Source organism: Myotis lucifugus, unplaced genomic scaffold (assembly GCF_000147115.1).
Source record: "Myotis lucifugus unplaced genomic scaffold, Myoluc2.0 scaffold_301, whole genome shotgun sequence".
Lineage (NCBI taxonomy): Eukaryota > Metazoa > Chordata > Mammalia > Chiroptera > Vespertilionidae > Myotis > Myotis lucifugus.
Genome location: NW_005871349.1, coordinates 286,714 through 305,218, shown reverse-complemented (window position 1 = coordinate 305,218; position 18,505 = coordinate 286,714).

Here is an 18,505-nt window from a genome sequence, read left to right as displayed (position 1 = left end):
AACTATAAAGGGAGTAAGGATTTCTTAGATTTTACTATTGGTTTAAATTTATATAATTTTGTAAATTTTAAACTATAATAACCACATTCTCTAGTTTCAGTATTTGATGCTTTGATATTTTAGGCCTTTGCTAACTCTGTAGGGACTATTCATTTCAAGGCTGGCTAATTCTTAGAGATAGACAGCCATTCACCTTCCAGTGTGTCTTTCATATGCAAACTGACCAGTCCAGAGCCCTCACACACCCCAACCATCACTTTTATTGAGCTCTCACATTCTGAGTCACTACCTGCTTGCCCTAATCACTTCAGGGCCAGGTACCATGTTGATTCTACCAATCCATGAACATGGTATATTCTTTCACTTGTGTATATCTTCCTCTACCTCTTTTTTTCAACAACATGCAGTTTTCTGGGTACAGGTCTTTTACCTCCTTGGTTAAGTTTATTCCTAAGTATATTAAATTTTTTGTTGCAATGGTAAATGGGATTGTTTGCTTAGTTTCACTTTCTGATAATTCATTATTGGTGTGTAAAAATGTCATTGATTTCTGGCTGTTAATTTTGTATCCTACTGCATTGCCAAATTCTTTTATTAAATCTATGCCCTAACCAGTTTGGCTCAGTGGATAGAGCGTCGCCCTGCAGACTGAAGGGTCCCAGGTTCGAATCTGGTCAAGGGCATGTACCTTGGTTGTGGGCACATCCTCAGTAGGGGGTGTGCAAGAAGCAGCTGATCGATGTTTCTCTCTCGTTGATGTTTCTAACTCTCTATTCCCTCTCCATTCTCTGTAAAAAATCAATAAAATATATTTTTTTAAAAAAATCCAGCAGTTTTTTGGTGGAGTCTTTAAGGTTTTCTATGTACAATATCATGTCATCTGTGAGTAATGAGAGTTTTACTTCCTCTTTTCTAATTTGGATGCCTTTTATTTATTCTTCTTGTGTGATCGCAATGTCTAGGACTTCCAGTACTATGTCGAACAAGTATGGTGAAAGTGGGCATCCTGTCTTGTTCCTGTTCGTAGGGGAAATGGTTTTTGTTTTTGCCCATTGAGTATGATGTTGGCTGTAGGTTTGTCATATACTAGTATGACCTGTATTATTTTCAGGTATGATTCCTCTATTCCCACATTGCTGAGAGTTTTTATCAAAAATGAGTGTTGGATTTTTGTGGAATGCTTTTTCTGCATCAAATTTATATGATCTTGTAGTTTTAGTCTTCCAATTTGTTTATGTGATAAATCACATTTATTGATTTGTGAATATAGTAGTACCAGCCTTGCATCCCTTGAAAAAAATCCCACTTGGTCATGGTGTATGATTTTTTAATATATTTCTGCATCTGATTTGCTAATATTATGTTGAGGATTTTAGTGTCTTTGTTCATTAGAGATATTGGCCTATAATTCTCTTTCATTGTAGTGTCTTTATCTGGTTTTGGAATTAGGATATGCTAGCCTTGTAAAAAGAGCTTGGAAGTCTTTTTTTCTCTTGGATTTTTTGGAATGGTTTGAGGAGGATAGATGCTAGTCCTTCTTTGAATGTTTGGTAAAACTCCCTGGATTCCATCTGGTCCAGGGCTTTTGTTCACTGGGAGTTTATTTTTTTATTTTTTTAATTTTATTATTACTTTAATCTTATCAGCCTATCCAGGTTTTTCTGAGTTTTCCTGATTCAGTGTTTGAAGATTGTATTTTTCTAGGAATTTGTCCATTTCATCTACATTGTCCAGCATGTTGGCATATAGTTGTACATAGTATTTTCTTACAATCCTTTATATTTCTGTGATGTCAGTTGTTACTTTACCACTTTTGTTTCTGATTTTAATTATTTGGGGCCTCTCTGTTTGTTTCTTGATGAGTCTGACTAAAGGTTCATTCATCTTGTTTATCTTTTCAAGGAACTAGTCATTGATTTCATTGATCTTTTGTATTTTTTTAAGTCTCTATGTCATTTATTTCTGCTCCAATTTTTATTATTTCCTTCCTTCTACTTACTCTGGGCTTTTCTTATTGCTCTCTTTCTATTCTTTAATTATCATTATTATTAATTTTTTAAGCTTATTATTATTTTTTCTTGTGTTTTTTGTGTGTTGTGTGTGTGTGTGTGTGTGTGTGTGTGTGGTGAGCCTTTAATGCTATGAACTTCCCTCTCAGTACTGCTGTCTATTCATTTTCTTTTATTTCCTGATAACCCATTCATTGTTTAATAACATGCTATTTAGCTTACAGGTTTTTGAGTGTTTTTAGTGTAGTTGATTTCTAATTTCATTCCATTATGATCTGAGAAGATGCTTGATATGATTTCTGTGCCACGCTCAGCATGGCAAGGGGTGAACCTGGGGTGGTGGTGGTGGTGAAGGATTAAAGAAGACAGATGAAAGAATAAAGCTGGAGTTAGGTGGAACACTGCTCTCGGATGGAGAGACAGTGCTATGGCCTGCAAGCTGAGTCTTTATTTCATAGCCAGATTCCACCAGGCAAAGTAAGGGTGTGGTCAAGATGTTTACAATGTTCTCATGGGGTTTGAATCTACTCAATTACATGCACCTGAACTCTATCAAGCTTTGTTTTGGCAGCACTTGCTGCACCTCCCGAAGCCTACCTCACTTAGCCACCTGGAACCACAGGGTTTTGCCCTCCAAGCTGGGACTTGCACGTGGCTTTGCCATGAGAGGACTGAGCCCTCTCATTAGACCGAGACTTGAACCTGTCCAAACGCTGTAGCTGCTCTGCACAGATTTCAATCTTCTTGAACTTGTGGAGACTTGTATTGTGTCCTAACATGTGGTCTATCTTTGAGAATGACCCATGTGCACTTGAAAAGAATGTATATTTTGCAGCTTTGTTGTGAAATGTTCTATATATATCAATTAAATCCATCTGATCCAGTGTGTCATTTAGAGTCACCATTTCCTTGTTAATTTTTTGTCTGGAAGATGTATCCAGTGAAGTTAGCGGGGTGTTTAATTCCCACATATTTGGGAGTTTCTTTGCTTTCTTTTTTGCAGTTGATTTCTAATTTCAAGGCATTGTGGTCAGAGAATATGCTTGGTATAATTTCAATCTTCTTGAATTTGTTGAGACTAGTTTTGTGATCCAACATATTATCTATCCTTGAGAATGTTCTATGTGACCCGATATTAATGTATAATCTGATGTTCTGGGATGAAAGTCTCTGTAAATGTCATTTATGTCCATTAGCTCTACTGTATCATTTAAGACTGACATTTCTTTATTGATTTCCTGTTTGAATCATCTATTTGAGCTGTCAATGGAGTATTAAGGTCCTCAACTACAATTGTGTTTTCATCTGTTTATCCTTTTAGTTTGGTGAGTAGTTTCTTTATATATTTTGGTGCTTTCTTATTGGGTACATGCATACTAAAAAGTGTTATGTTTTCTTGATATAATGTTCCCTTTATCTTATAAAGTGCCTCTCTTTGTCTCTTGTTATCTTGAATTACATTTTGTCATATATAAGTATGGCTACACTTTCTCTTTGAATTTACCCTTGTCTTTGAAGCTTAGATATATCTCTAAGAAAGCATATGGTTGAGTTTATTTGTTTGTTTTTTTAATCCAATATGCTACTCTATGCCTCTTTATTGGTGAATTTAGACCATTTAAATTTGGGGTGATTATTGATTTATGAGGATTTTCTATGGCCATTTTATCTTTTGTTTTCTGGTACCTCTGTGCCTCCATTGGTTCTTTTCCTTTGTGTTTCTGTCTGTTGTTTTTGTTTAGCGGTATTCCATACTTCTTTCCTATGTTTTCTCTTATTTTCAGCTATCTATCTCAATATTGGGGGTTTTGTATGTGGTTACCATTTGATTTATGAAAAATAAAGTTTCATATATAAGGTAGTGCTTTTTTTTTTCTTTTAAGTGCATCTGAGCTCCATCCTCTTTTGTCAGTTCAGACCTTTTTCCTCTCCACTTTTATATTTTCATTGTAACAAATCACTCCTGTTTATGCTAAGTTTTTGGTAATCTCACTCATATTGTTGTGACCTTATGCTCTTTGTTTTGGGTAGAATAATTTCCTTGAGTATTTCCTGCAATGGTGGTTTTCTTGTGATAAAATCCCTCAGCTTAGTTATGTCTGGGAACATCTTTATTTCTCCTTCATAGTTAAAGGATAGCTTTGCTGGATATATCATTCTTGGTTGGTAATTTTTTCTCTTTCAATGATTTGAATATTTGGTTCCACTCTCTTCTGACTTGTAGAGTTTCTGCTGAGAAGTCGGATGATATTCTGGTGGGTTTTCCTTTGTAGGTCACTTCCTTCTTTTCCCTGGCTGCTTTGAGAATTGTTTTCTTTGTCATTAGTTTATGAAGGTTTTAATACAATGTGCCTTGGATAGGGCCTCTTTGATTTGAGACATTTAGGTGTTCTGTTAGCTTTTTAGATTTGAGGATCTAGTTCTTTCCATCAGTTGGGAAGTTCTCATCCACTATTTGTTTGAATTGACTCACTGTTACCTTCTCTCTCTTCTTCTTCTTCTTCTGGAATGCCTATTATTCTTATATTACTTTTCTGATGGCTTCAGATAGTTCTCATAGAGCTTTTTTATTTTCTTTCATTTCTTTCTTTCTTTCTTTCTTTCTTTCTTTCTTTCTTTCTTTCTTTCTTTCTTCTTTCTTTCTTTCTTTCTTTCTTTCTTTCTTTCTTTCTTTCTTTCTTTCTTCTCTCTCTTCTTTCCTCTGCATCATTTCTAGATTCCTATCTTCAATGCTACTATTTCTTCTCTCCATCTGGTTGGCTCTGTTTTCTATGCTCAGTAGTTTACTCCTAATCTCCTTAATTGCATGCTTTATTTCCAACATTTCTGATTGGTTTTTTTTTAAGTTTCAATCTCTTTGGTAAATTATTAATTTTGTTCATTGATTTGTTTTTTGAATGCATTGAATTGTCTGTCTGTATTTGCTCGCATCTCATTGAGTATTTTCAGAACTGCAGTCTTGAATTCTCTGTCATTTATATCAAAGATTTCCATGTGTTCCAGATTACTTTCTGGAGGTTTTTTCATTTCTTTCTAAACTTCCTCATTACTGTGGTTATTCATGGTATTTGCTGGTCTCCTTTGTCTAGGCTTCTATTGTATTGTTACCTTTCTCTTGCAGCTTTCTCTGAAGAGATTTTTCTTCTATTTCCCAGTAGGTGGAACTGAGTCACAAGGTTTTTACTCTGTGACCTCCCAGAGCTGACCCTCTTGTTTTCCATCAGATAGTACACCTGCACTGCTTGGGGGCTTGTTTGTTTTGCCCTCACTGTAATGGCAACCCTGGACCTCCACAGCCCCCTCCCCACCCATATGCACCCCTCCTGGGGATCAATCATAGGGGAAACAGTGATTCTACTGAAATAGCTCTTGGTTTGCAGATAATGTGCTCCTTATTACAACACCAAAGGGAACTCAAAGCAAATTTTGGTAGTCCAAGGAGCTTCAGGGTTCTGTAGCTCTGTTTTTTTTTTTTTTTTTTTTGTCTGAAACACCACCACTCACAGCAGAAATCCTATGCTATGTTTTTGTCCAGGCATCTCTGCTGGCTTAGCTGCTGTTCACACCACTTGCACTGCTGGAGATCCCACCAAGACTCTCTGTTCCTCCTGGCCCACAGAATTGCCTGCTACCACCAGCTTCCTCCCCTCTCTTGGCTAAGCTGGTCACCAGTTCCTGGCTACAAGGAAAACTTCATAAGTTTGTGGTAAACTCATTTGGTGGCAAAGCCTAATATGAATTAATAAGGACATTTCTTCTTCTTTATTCATTCATTCTTCTTTATACTTATGCTACATAAATATTAATATGTTTTACTTGGGGAATATTAGTAATGTGGCATTTCATATTCTAATATTCATTAAAAATTTGGAATTTTGAAATACAGCTACCCCCAAGACTTTCAGATGAGGAATTTTAGACCTAATTCAGTGTATACATGAGTTCACATGTTTGGATTGTAGGGGCATGCTCTGGTACCTGTCCTTTATTTAATATTTTATTTTATTCACTTTTGTGACTACTGTATTAATTTTACTTTAATTAATTTAAAGGAATGCAATAAAGCTTGTGGATCAATAGTTCAAGGAAGATCTTGATGGTTCCTTTTATATGGAGCATGATTGATATAAAGATGACTAAGACCCAGTGAGTACAAATGTACTAGTAAAATAAATAATAGTGACACAGTGTGACAAATACTGTTAAAATGGTGTTCAATGTGCTTTCAGTTCAGAAAGAAGGGAACTACTAATTTCCAGGGGGACTTTGGGAAGGTTGCAGGGAAGAGGGGATTTTTAAAAATTATATTTATTGCCGAAGCCGGTTTGGGTCTGTGGATAGAGCGTCGGCCTGCGGACTGAAAGGTCCCAGGTTCGATTCCGGTCAAGGGCATGTACCTGGGTTGCGGGCACATCCCCAGTGGGAGATGTGCAGGAGGCAGCTGATCCGATGTTTCTCTCTCATCGATGTTTCTAACTCTCTATCTCTCTCCCTTCCTCTCTGTAAAAAATCAATAAAATATATTTTAAAAAAAATTATATTTATTGAGGTGACACTGATTAATAGGATGATACAGATTTCAAGTATGCACTTCTTTTTTTCAACATAAAATAAATCTTTATTGTTGAAAGTATTACATATGTCCCTCTCTTTTCCCCATTAATCCCTTCTAGCCTGCCCCTGCCACCCACCCCAGGCCTTCAACACTATTGTCTATCCATGGGTTATGCATATATGCATACGATTTCTTAGGGTGGATGGGAAGAGACCAGTCAAGAATACATTTCTATGATTTTTTAAAATGCAAGGCAGTTCACCAGGACTGCTAAATCCCAATAACTTTGGTTCTCAAAACAAAAGGTAAATATTAATGTGATCCTTTAAATAACATGACATACTGTAACTTTTGCCAGTGCTAAAATACTTTTCATTAGTATTGCGCTGTCATCTGTGAGAGACATCTTTTAAGCTTTTCAACATCAATAGAAGTTCCTGCATTGAAGCAGAACATAATGCTATTTGAAGGATTTAATAAAATGCCAATGCAGTTTGGATTATCTTCAAAGAGCCATCCTCAATCAAGCACCAAATATCCTTGTCCCACAAAGCAGTTCCTGGGACAAAACTACTGTGAGACACTGAATGCATTTTATTCATCCATAAAAAAATCACAATAGCAAGATAAATATAGGAACCAGTTTCTTCCTTACAAATGTACACAATTTGCCTGGAGCGCCATGATATTTAAAGATCAGGTTAGAATTGACAGAGCTGAAGTTCAACCTGGTATTTTCAAATGCTGAACTCCAAGAAGTACCAATAGCAGAGATATGATCTGTTGGATCTGTTCCAAGAAAGGAAGATGAAAACAACAATGCCAAAAGAAAGGTTCCAGGCAAAAATAAATAAATTTTTTAAAATCCTCACTCCCATTTCCATTTTGCTAAATTATTATGGGGGGAAACTTTAACATTGTTATTAATGATCTCGGTAACTTTGCATCTGAGTCCCTTTTTACTTTGCATAGCTGCTGACACAAATCATTGAGAACCTCTGCACAATAAGTCATTTGAAAATACATGGAAGCAACGAACCAAGAAAGATATTTAGCAGTTAATCAATGGTGACCTAATATTTCTACCTAAGATCTATAAAATAAAACATATCATTCAATTTAATCAACAAGCAATATTAATCCAGAATCTTGTAATAAGGAGGTAGTTTGGAATAGATTAAAAGAAAAAAACCCTGAATTGAGAGTTTAGGTGACTGATTTCTTATTGGGATTCTGTAACTTCATAGCTGATTCCCCTAGTTAATTTATTATGCTCACTACTGGGGATTCGACATTACTCAAATGTAAAAGCTAGGAGGTATTCTAAGGTCTGGTTTATTCTGTGGTACTATGTTATACTGTAGGCTATGGCTGTGTATGAATCTAATAGTGTTGGTACTTGGCCTTTAAGCTGAATTATTTTGCCTCATTGCTTCATTATTTATGCATTAATTGTTAATTAACTAATAAAATCCAATAGTTCATAAGTGATACCATTTAATACAGATGACATATGTGATCATCCAAGTTCTTTACAATTTTTGCAGTGAGTGCCTAGCTTTCTGCCAGATGCAATGTATGACCTAAGGGTAACTGGAGAATACATTGTATATCAAAAGAGGCTGTTACATCTGATAAAGGGAACCCTTGTGCACTGCTGATGGGAATGCAGACTGGTGCAGCCACTGTGGAAAACAGTATGGCATTTCCTCAAAAAATTAAAAATGGAATTCCCATTTGATCCAGTAATCCCACTCCTAGGAATATATCCCCCCAAAAAACAGAAATACCAATCAGAAAAAAACATATACATCCCTATGTTCATAGCAGCACAATTTACAATTGCTAAGATTTGGAAACAGCCTAAGTGCCCATTAGCTGATGAGTGAATTAAAATACCGTGGTACATCTACACAATGGAAGACTATGCTGCTGCAAAAAGGAAAGAACTCTTACCATTTGCAACAGCATGGATAGACCTGGAGAGCATTATGCTAAGTGAAATAAGCCAGTCAGAGAAAGATAAGTATCACATGATCTCACTCATTTGTGGAATCTAATATAAACTGGTGAACAAAAACAGATCCAGAGACACAGGATCATCGAACAGACCGTCAAACCTCAGAGGGAAGGCAGGTGGGTGGGGGAGGAGGTGGACGGGGGGAGGGGGGGAGGATAAGAGATCAACCAAATGAACTTGTGTGCATATAAACATACTGGTAAACAATGGACACAGACAGTGGAGGGGGGTGATGGCTGGGAATGGGGGGTGGGGGCAGGCTGGGAGGGTACAGTGCGGGGGGGGGCGCAGGGGGGGAAGGACATATGTAATGCTTTCAACAATAAAGAATTTTTTAAAAATTATAAAACCCTTTTTATACTTCTTTTGAGAAATGATTGTGGTGGTTAAAAAACTCTTTGGTAGCAGTTTTAAGAAAAAATTCCTGAACCGAGAGTTTAGGTGACTGGTTTCTTATTGGGATTCTGTAACTTCATAGCTGATTCCCCTAGTTAATTTGTTATGCTCACTACTGGGGATTTGACATTACTCCAATGTAAAAGCTGGGAGATATTCTAAGAAAAGTTGCCATCTAGCTATGCCCCTGAACAGGCTCTCATGAGATCAATCCTGTGAAAAAAGGAGAGGCCTTAAAATGTGCTAGTCTTAATGCATCATGTGAGACATTACTACAGAAAGACCCGCTGAAGCAAAAGAATGAGAATTTTCAACACTACACACCTGGTTATGTCTTTTTCCAGTTTTAGAAAATCGCTTTAATGTTAATTCATGCTCTTAAATACAACCGCCTAGTCCCCAAAACTTCTGGCATCATTTTTTTCCTAATTATTAAGTGAAGTTCATTTTGCACTTGAAATTATTCTAAGTGTTTTACATGTACTTATTCATTTAATTTTCACACCATTTTCTGAGTAGGCACTATTAGTACCCTCATCTTCTATATGAGGATACTCAGAGCAGAGGTGTTTAAGTAACTTGTACTGGGTCACACAGCTAGTCAGTTGTCAAACTGGGATTCAAGGCTAGGACCTGGAGGGAAATGCCATAAACGTAACCAGCATGCTATACTGCAGTGATGCTCCGATATATTTCTACCTGGTTTTCATGGTCTCATGTTTAATGTAGAACTGTCATGGGTTTCCTACACATACCACATCTTTTGCAGCAGATAACAGCCCCTTATTTGTGGTTTCTCTTCCTGTGATTTCAGTTCCCCATGAGCAACCATGGTCGGAAAATATTAAATGGAAAAATTCAGAAATAAGCAATTCATATGTTTTAAATAATATGATGAAATCTTGTGCCATCTAGCTTCATCCCAACCAAAAGTGGATCAACCCTTTGTCCAGTGTATCCATGTTGTATATGCTCCCCACCTGGTAGTCATGTAGTAGCCCTTTTGGTTATCAGGTCAACTGTCACATTATCACAGTGCTTATGCTTAAGTAACCCTTATTTTACTTAACGATGGCTCCAAAGTGCAAGAGTAGGGATGCTGGCCAATGCAATATGCCAAGGAGAAGCCATAAAGTGCTTCCTTTTTTATAATATAGTTTTATTTATTTCAGGGAGAAAGAGATAGAAACATCAATGATGAGAGAGAATAATTGATATAAGGAATTTCTTTAAGTCTAAAGTTTTTAATTCCTACAATGTGTTTTTTTTTAATTTGAAATGCAACATAAGTTAAAAGAAGAACTGGTTTTCTAGTCACTCCAAAGACATTGTCTCTAATGAATAAATGTAAAATTGCACATTCATGATGTTGTATCACTATATGAACTTCAACGTATTTCTTATATTTCTGACTATTGGTACACTTCAGGACATAGTAAAAGATATAGGTATCACTAAGCATATACTTATCCTAATGAGATATGACAAGACTTGCAACCTTTTATAAATGATGTTTGGCTAGATTGTAGAAACAATTATTTCTCATAATTTAAAAAATAAATTTGTTAATCTAAGCAGAAATCTCTCTTTACGGTCAATGGGTTAGGTGCTTAGAAGTGTGACCCTCAATGAGATATTGGCCAATGGTAAATAAGTCACAAAGTCTACAAACTCATTATTTTTTTACCCATTTGTTTATAATGGTCATATTGTTAAGTATTTAGTGGAAACAATGATAGGGATATTGTCACTAGAGAGAAGTAGCACTAAATTTCATGGAAATACATTTTCAAATGGCTATTTGACATAGTTTAAAAATCTGGAAAGTTAATAAAAACATGGTATCAATATAAGTGTTTATTTTGTAGCCCAAATTTCAATGTGAACTTCTGTGGAGAAATCTTAATGGTTTGTGGAATTGGATTGGTAAGATGATGGTCAGCTAATTTTCCAAGTGAATGCCCGCTTCTCTCTGCTTATGCAATATTTCTAATGTAATAGACAAGTTGAGTCACAGTAGTGAGACATTAGAAGGAATGATTTCTTATCTGTAAAAAAAGTAAAACGTTAGAATATGTGGATATGGAAAAATAGTGATTTACATTCTTATGACATCATATCCCAAACCACAGCTGAACATTTTTTAAAAAATAAACTATAGTCACTACCAGGTTTTTCAGATAATACCACCCTGATGAACAGATTTGTGAACCTCCACTGCACATCATTATTTTCTTGAATGCTTCTCAAATATTTTTCACAGTCTTACTTTTAGGTTGTGTTGCTCATTCAATTACACAAAACATAAGACTCATCTTTGGTAAAAATCAATGACATTCACATCATTTCCTCAGCCCTTAGCCTCTTGACATGTTTAAGTTGTGAAAATAAAGTACTCTATTTTTATCTGAAAATATCTGGCCCTTAAATTATTGACAATCTTAGATGCCACCCAATATTATACCAAGTTGGATTTTGAAAGTTATGATTACAAGTAATACTATCACCCTACTACTATTAATGATAGTAAGGAAAATCACTGCGATGTCATGTCGTTTACATACATTACATAGAATGTAGTATTTGGGCTTAAGGTTTATTTTGGGCATATATCTATATACTCAGTGTTTAGCATTAAGGCTTCTTAAGTTTAAGAGCACTTAACACTTTGTTGATCCAAGTTAAAAAAGTAAAACAATATTTTTCCGTTTATGTGTATGATAGCTACAAATGATTAAAACTTTCAAGGTTATATAACTAAGCTCACCAACAAAAATCCAATTATATTCAAAGATGGAAAATGTTTGGCGGGCATCCCACCACTTACCCTCTCATGCTTATGGCAGACATTGCTCACTCATCATGGCCAGAGGCAGCCTCAGACCTCTCCTTGAAACAGTAGTCTAGGAAGCCACAATCAGTGAGTCAGGGATGGCTAGGGGAGCGAATCAATCACAGATCCAGATAGATAAAGATAGAACGTGACATTTAACCATACATAAATCTCTCCTCTCTATCTATGAACTAAAATGGATCCCCTATCTACAAATTAAGTTGAAGGAAATGAACACTTCACGTGTAGGAAAGAAAATGGACAGAGAAGCTCACTCAAAAGCTGTTTACACATCCTTTTGGACCTACCGAGCCAGAGGAAGCACATGTCCCTGTATCAGGTTGGAAAGGGAAGTTAGCAAGCATTCCGGCCTCAGGAATTTCTTCCTACAGGAAATGTGGCCTTGCAAGCTGAAGGGTGGGCTACTCACAGGAACTCGGCTGCAGTGTTTCCATGTGTCAGAGAAACAAACTGTGACCCAGAGAGCGTTCTCCTAGGAAGACCCAGGCTGACTAAGAATAGAAATGGACTGTGCGACACTAAAGCTGGAAATGATTTCCTCTTGTCCTTATTTATTTAACTTTAGGGATGCTTTCCCTTGATTGTAAATTTCACTGCTGGTCTAACAAGCACTAGAAGTTGAAAACAGCTATTAAGTGTGATAATCTTTTCATATGTGTGTGTGTGGGAGGAGTAGAATAAACCTACTAGGAAAAGAATATAATACTTGACCTATACCAAAATATCTAAACAAACAAACAAACAAACCATATGTCAAAATATTAAACTGATAAGTTTCAAATCACAGACAAGAGTTACATGTGTCCTCACTGGGGTCCCAGTAACATCTCCACTAAGCCTAGCATAATGTAAGCTGTCTGACTTAGCTTGGACTGCAATAAAAAAATACTATAGACTCAATGGCTTAAGAACAGAAATGTATTTTCTCACCGTTCTGGAGGCTGGAAATCTGAGATCAGGATGCCAGCATGGTTAGGTTCTGATGAGAGCTCTTTTCCTGGCTTGTTGGTGGCCGCCTGCTTACTGTGTCCTCACATCTACTTTCCTTGGTATATCCATTAGGAAAGAGAGAGAAATCTCTTTCTCTTCCCCTTTTTATAAGACCACAAATCCTATTATGAGAGCCCCATCCTCATGATGTCATCTAACCCTAATTACCCAAAGACCCCATCTCCAAATACCATCACATTAGGAGTTGATTTCAATATATGAATTTTGAGGGGGACATAGACTTTCAGTTTATAACACTTTCAAAGGATGACTGTTGATTCATTGATCTTAAAAAACTTGAGTTTGAAGTTTTATTAAAATCCCAACAACTAATTTGAGAAATATATAGAAAGGTTTTTAGGAGAAATAAGAGGATGATAAGAAAAATCATTTAGAATTTAAGAGAGTACTTTAAGAATATAGTAAGGTGTTTGAATATAAAAGTCAATATACAAAAATCAATAATTTTTTAACATTAACAATAATCAATTAGAAAACATAATAATAAAAGGGATCTCATTTACAATAACAACAAAATTCACTCTATATTTAGGAATAAGTAGGAAATGTGCAAGATTTTTTTTGAAAAGGGTATTTAAAATATCTTACCTAATAATAGACAAACATGTAAATTGACCATACCTTCGCTACGCTCACCAGCCAATCAGGAGAGTATGCAAATTAACCTAACAAAGATGGCGGTTAATTTGCATACATAGGCGTGAAGCAGCGAAGACTGAAGGCAGCTCTGGCTGGAGGAAAACCAGTGCCGGCAGCCAGGGGAAGGGAAGGCCTATTGCATGAATCTCTTTGTGCAACAGGCCTCTAGTACATAAATAAAGTGCTATTCTATATTTCTCTATGGGAAGACTCAGCATTGTAAAGTACTTAAATACTTGTGAAAAAGAACAGCAATGCTTAGCAAGTTAATTTTTTTTAAAAAAAGAATAATGATGGGTTTAATTTACTAATAGGTAGAACAAAATATCAAGCGATTTAAACAGTGTATTTTGGTACAGGAATAAATAGACACATTAATTGAAAAAAAAAATAGAATGAAAAGCCAGAAATATTTAGGAATATAGTTATGTAGTAAAAGTGTCATCTCTAGCAAAAGTATACAAGATTTCTCAGTAAATTGCATTTATGACATAGGTTATCCTTTGGGGAGAAAAACAAATTTATAAGTTTATATCATATTAACAAATACATTTTGGAGTTATTAAAGAGAATAAATGCTAAGACAAATAATAAAAGTATTTGAAGAAAATATAAAAAATTTAAAACTTTGCAGATAGGCAAAACTTTCCTAAGCAATACACAAAACTCATAAATCATATAAGGAAGTACTTATAACTTTGACCTCTTAACCACAAAAAACCTTCTTTGAGACAATAATAATATCAATTAAACAATAAGCTATAGACTAGGGGGAACATTTACAACATATTTTAAAGATTCACAATGTACAAAGCCTGCCTCCACTTGAATAAGCAAAATGCACGGAACCAAATAGAAGGTGGACAAAGGACACATGGGCCATTTACAGAAAATACATAAATATGACTGACACATAAAATAGGCAATATTTACCAAAATATAAAGGAAGTCTAATCTTTGACCTTGTAATCTACTTCTAGGAATCTCTCCCACAGAAATACCCACTCATAGCAGTAAAACAGGTTTACAAGGATATTCTCTTTTATAATAGTAACTAGAGGCCTGTTGCACAAAGAGATTCGTGCAATACTCCTTCTCTTCCCCTGGCTGCTGGCACCAGTTTTCCTCCGGCACCCGGGACCCAGGCCTTCACTCCGGCCGGAGCCACCTTCCGTCTTCAGTCTTCGCTGCTCTGGCAGAAGCCGCCTTCAGTCTTTGCTCTGCCACTTGGAGCCTATGTATGCAAATTAAGGGCCATCTTTATTGGGTTAATTTGCATACTTTCCTGATTGGCTGATGTGTGTAGTGAAGTTACGGTCAATTTACATGTCTGTCTATTATTAGGTAAGATTAAGTAGAACAGACTAAATATCATCAACAAAAGAGTGAGTAAATAAATTAGAGAACTTTCACTATTATAAAGAAAAAATAAGACTTGAAATTAGAAAGATCTTTAGGACCCAAGTAAAACATTGTCATAGCATAAGATAATCATGTACATACAAAGTGGGGAAAAAGTGGGTTTTCAGTTGTTTGTATGGAAAATAATTCAATAATTAATAACTAATAATATAAGAATAAACTCTGTGTTTTGTATACTCACAACTATAGTTACATACAGTCCCTGTCCTGTATGTAACTATGACCCATATATTTAATAATAAACTTGTGTCTATATTTTTTTCATTCCGTATGCTTTTGTGTGGATTAATGCTTTTATTGTGAGGATATATTTTTGTATTCCTTGTTTAACTAATAATTTCTTTTTAATCAGTGAGAGGAGTATTCAGGGAAAGCCAGGCATGGCAGCTCAAGTTCTTCATCACATGACAAGAGAACTGCTTCAGGGAGCATGCAAGAATCACATCTGTCACTAACATGGTTTGGACCTCTGTGTACATACATTTTTCTCTTGACCTTGGGATTTGCTGCCAATTTTCCTTTTCTGGAGGTGTTGAATTGGTCATAAAAAAAGTTATTTAAGAATATTCAGAACCTTGTTATGAAAAATTGCATTGTTAAAAGGCGTTTTAGATATGATATAATGCAACCCCAAGCTTTGTGTGGAATCTTGATTTCTGAGTTGGCCAGGAAACTTTAATGGGTATTTCATATTTCTCATGCTTGAGTCACATTTCCTTATCCAGAAACCTGAGAAAACTTTACCATTGAACACTCAAATAAATTGGTTTTACTACCCAACTTCTAAGCCAGCAAGGTAAGAAAACAAAAAAAGACAGTTTCAATTAAGAATAAAAATTAATACACATTTTTTGCAAATAAATGAATACTGTGATCCCATATGAAGATTCACAAAAAGTGTTTCCCAGTGTTACTTCAAAAGTCTTTATTATACTTTTTTTAACTCATAACTTTTTCTGTATTACCTTCCATCAGTTCTGCCTAGCACTGGCCTGGTTGGTTTATCTGCATTGGCCAAATCACAATAGACAGGTAGTCAGCCAAGTTTGTATGTTTAAGCCACGTCATATTCTCTCAGGTCCTGTGTGTCCCAAGAGCCCTTCAAGACACTCACTTGGCAAGGTAAGGCCAGAAATCCCTCCTTCCAAATTTGGTGATTTTTCTTCCTATAGAGTTCACTGCTTTGGCAATAATGTGTCCAATACCTTTGCTCTGAGCCTATCTGATTTGAATCCAGCTACATGGCCTCTGTGTACTCAGATGTGCGTCTCTATAAGGAGACCACCTCCCCACTCTTAGAACGCCACTGCCCCTGGGCCTATGCTGGAATGGACTGCAGCTCTGAATATGAGATCAAATAAGCTACATTAAACACCTCTCATTTGGTCTTCACAGTGCAAAGGTGGTTGGCAAACTATGATTCCTCTTTGGAGCTTCAAGCTGACTTCCCATGGGTGCCTGTGTTCCATTCTATTTGAGCTTAGAAAGCTGTAAATTCCTGATTAATATTCCAGGCCCTTGAGAAATAGGAGGTTAGGAGGATAACTGTTCCAATCTCTCCTGTCATCCAGATATTCACAGAGCATGCACGAGAAATGTGGACTATTGAACCCACGGCCAGTGTCATAACCCTTTAAGTTAAAAAACACACACACACAATTTTCAATTTTTAAAATTTCATGTGAGAATGAAAGTCACTGTGCTGGGATGTTCTTTCTTTTTTTAATGTTATTTTGTCTTTATATGTTTACAATGGAAGGAAATCATCCTATTGGCTGCCAGTGAATGAGGGAGCAGAGTAGAGCTGATGGAATCAGACGTAATATTCAGCACAAGCTTCTGTAGTCTTGTTTGTTTGATGTGGTGGCTGTGGGGCCTACAGAAAACACCTTTTGTTTATACTTCCAAGTGCTTCTTTTATCTTTACATAAATGTGTACAGGGGAAGTTGCCAAAATTAGTTCACCTTTTGGGCCCAGGCCACAGTTAAACTTAGATGTAGAAGAGATCAAAGCATTTCCATGCTGATCCAATAGCTGCAGCCCAGCAGTGTAGCTGGGGGCAACATGAAATGGCCACATACTCTCTGACTTGGAACATGTAAGTAACACGTTCTAGGCTACAAGGGACAAAAAGAGGCAGCATGCACGTCTGCTTTTAAAATTGATGCCTGCCGCCCTGCTGGTTTGGCTCAGTTGATAGAGTGTTGGCCTGCCAACTGAAGGGTCCCGGGTTCGATTCCAGTCAAGGGCATATGCCGGAGTTGCAGGCTCAATTCCCAGTTGGGGGTGTGCAGGAGCAGCTGATTAATAATTATCTCTCATCATTGATGTTTCTATCTCTCCCTCTCCTTTCCTCCCTGAAATTAATAAAAATATATTTTAAAAAAATTACTGCCTGCCTTCCAGGATTTGACAAAGAAACACTTGTTTGAGTTTGGTGGTTCTAGTGGGAAGCTCCCAGGTACTCCTGAAGGCTGCCTCAGGGCTCGCTATGAGTGGACAGTTTCTCTCTTCTCCTCAGCACAGTGGAGCTGATTTTGTTCATGGTCTTCCCGTACTTCTTTTATGTGAAGCTGTACTACTGAGGATTGTTCTTTGCAAGACAACAACTTCCCTTTTCCCTCCCCACCTTTTTTGTTTTGTTTTGTTTTGGTTTTTTTGCTTTCAGGTTCTGACCTTGGCAGCGTATCAGACTGGGTTTCTTGGAGAATATGCAGGAGACCCTTGGTCTCTCTGAGGAGTAGGATCACCAAGGTGTTTGTTAGACAAACCACTTCGGTGAGTGAAAGGGGCACAGGTAGTCATGAAATGTGGACAGTTGGGTAAACTGAGCCTGTCCTGGCAGATCTGGATGCATGGTCAACCTATGCACAGGGAAATGGGTGACTTCTGCTGCCTAGTGCCACAATCCTAATGCCTTTTTCCTGTCCAGATTGGGCATTTTCTAGTCACTCCCTTATGTTATTGCAGAGGGTCATTTTCTGCTTTTGATAGCAAACATAGCAATAAGAAAAAAACATGGGATAATAAATTTCCGTCTGACTCAGAACACAGCCCTTTGTTACATGATATAGCTCCACCACAGAAAATGTTCTGTACAAATTCTCTAAAGAAGGCTTTCAAACATAGTTTTACTTAAGGATGCCACCACCCACTATTTACAAAGGAAGTCCTGACGGGGAGCCGCAGAGCCCTCGGGCCCTTTCTAGCAAAGAGATGCACATTCAGTACCAGCAACACAAAAACGCTGCTGTCATTGCACCCAAACTGTTTTCTGTGTCCAACAGATTTTTGTCTTCAAACTGCAGCTGGATTGCTGTGTTTCCTTTCTGTTTGTTTTACCATCATCCTGGAGGTTTTCCCGAATTGCGGTCTGCTTGCTGGGGCCACATTCCTCCGACTGGTGGCATGAGTTGTGTTTCTATGGCAACGCTTGTTTATCACCAGGGATGGGCACCTCCCACAACAATTTCAACGTCTTTTCCTCCTCTCCTCCACAGGCTCGGGGATTCTGAAACCTCAGTCCAGATATGGCTTTCTCTAATCACAAACCACATTCCTGGAGCATGAACTTGACTTTGCTCTCCATTCAAGATAG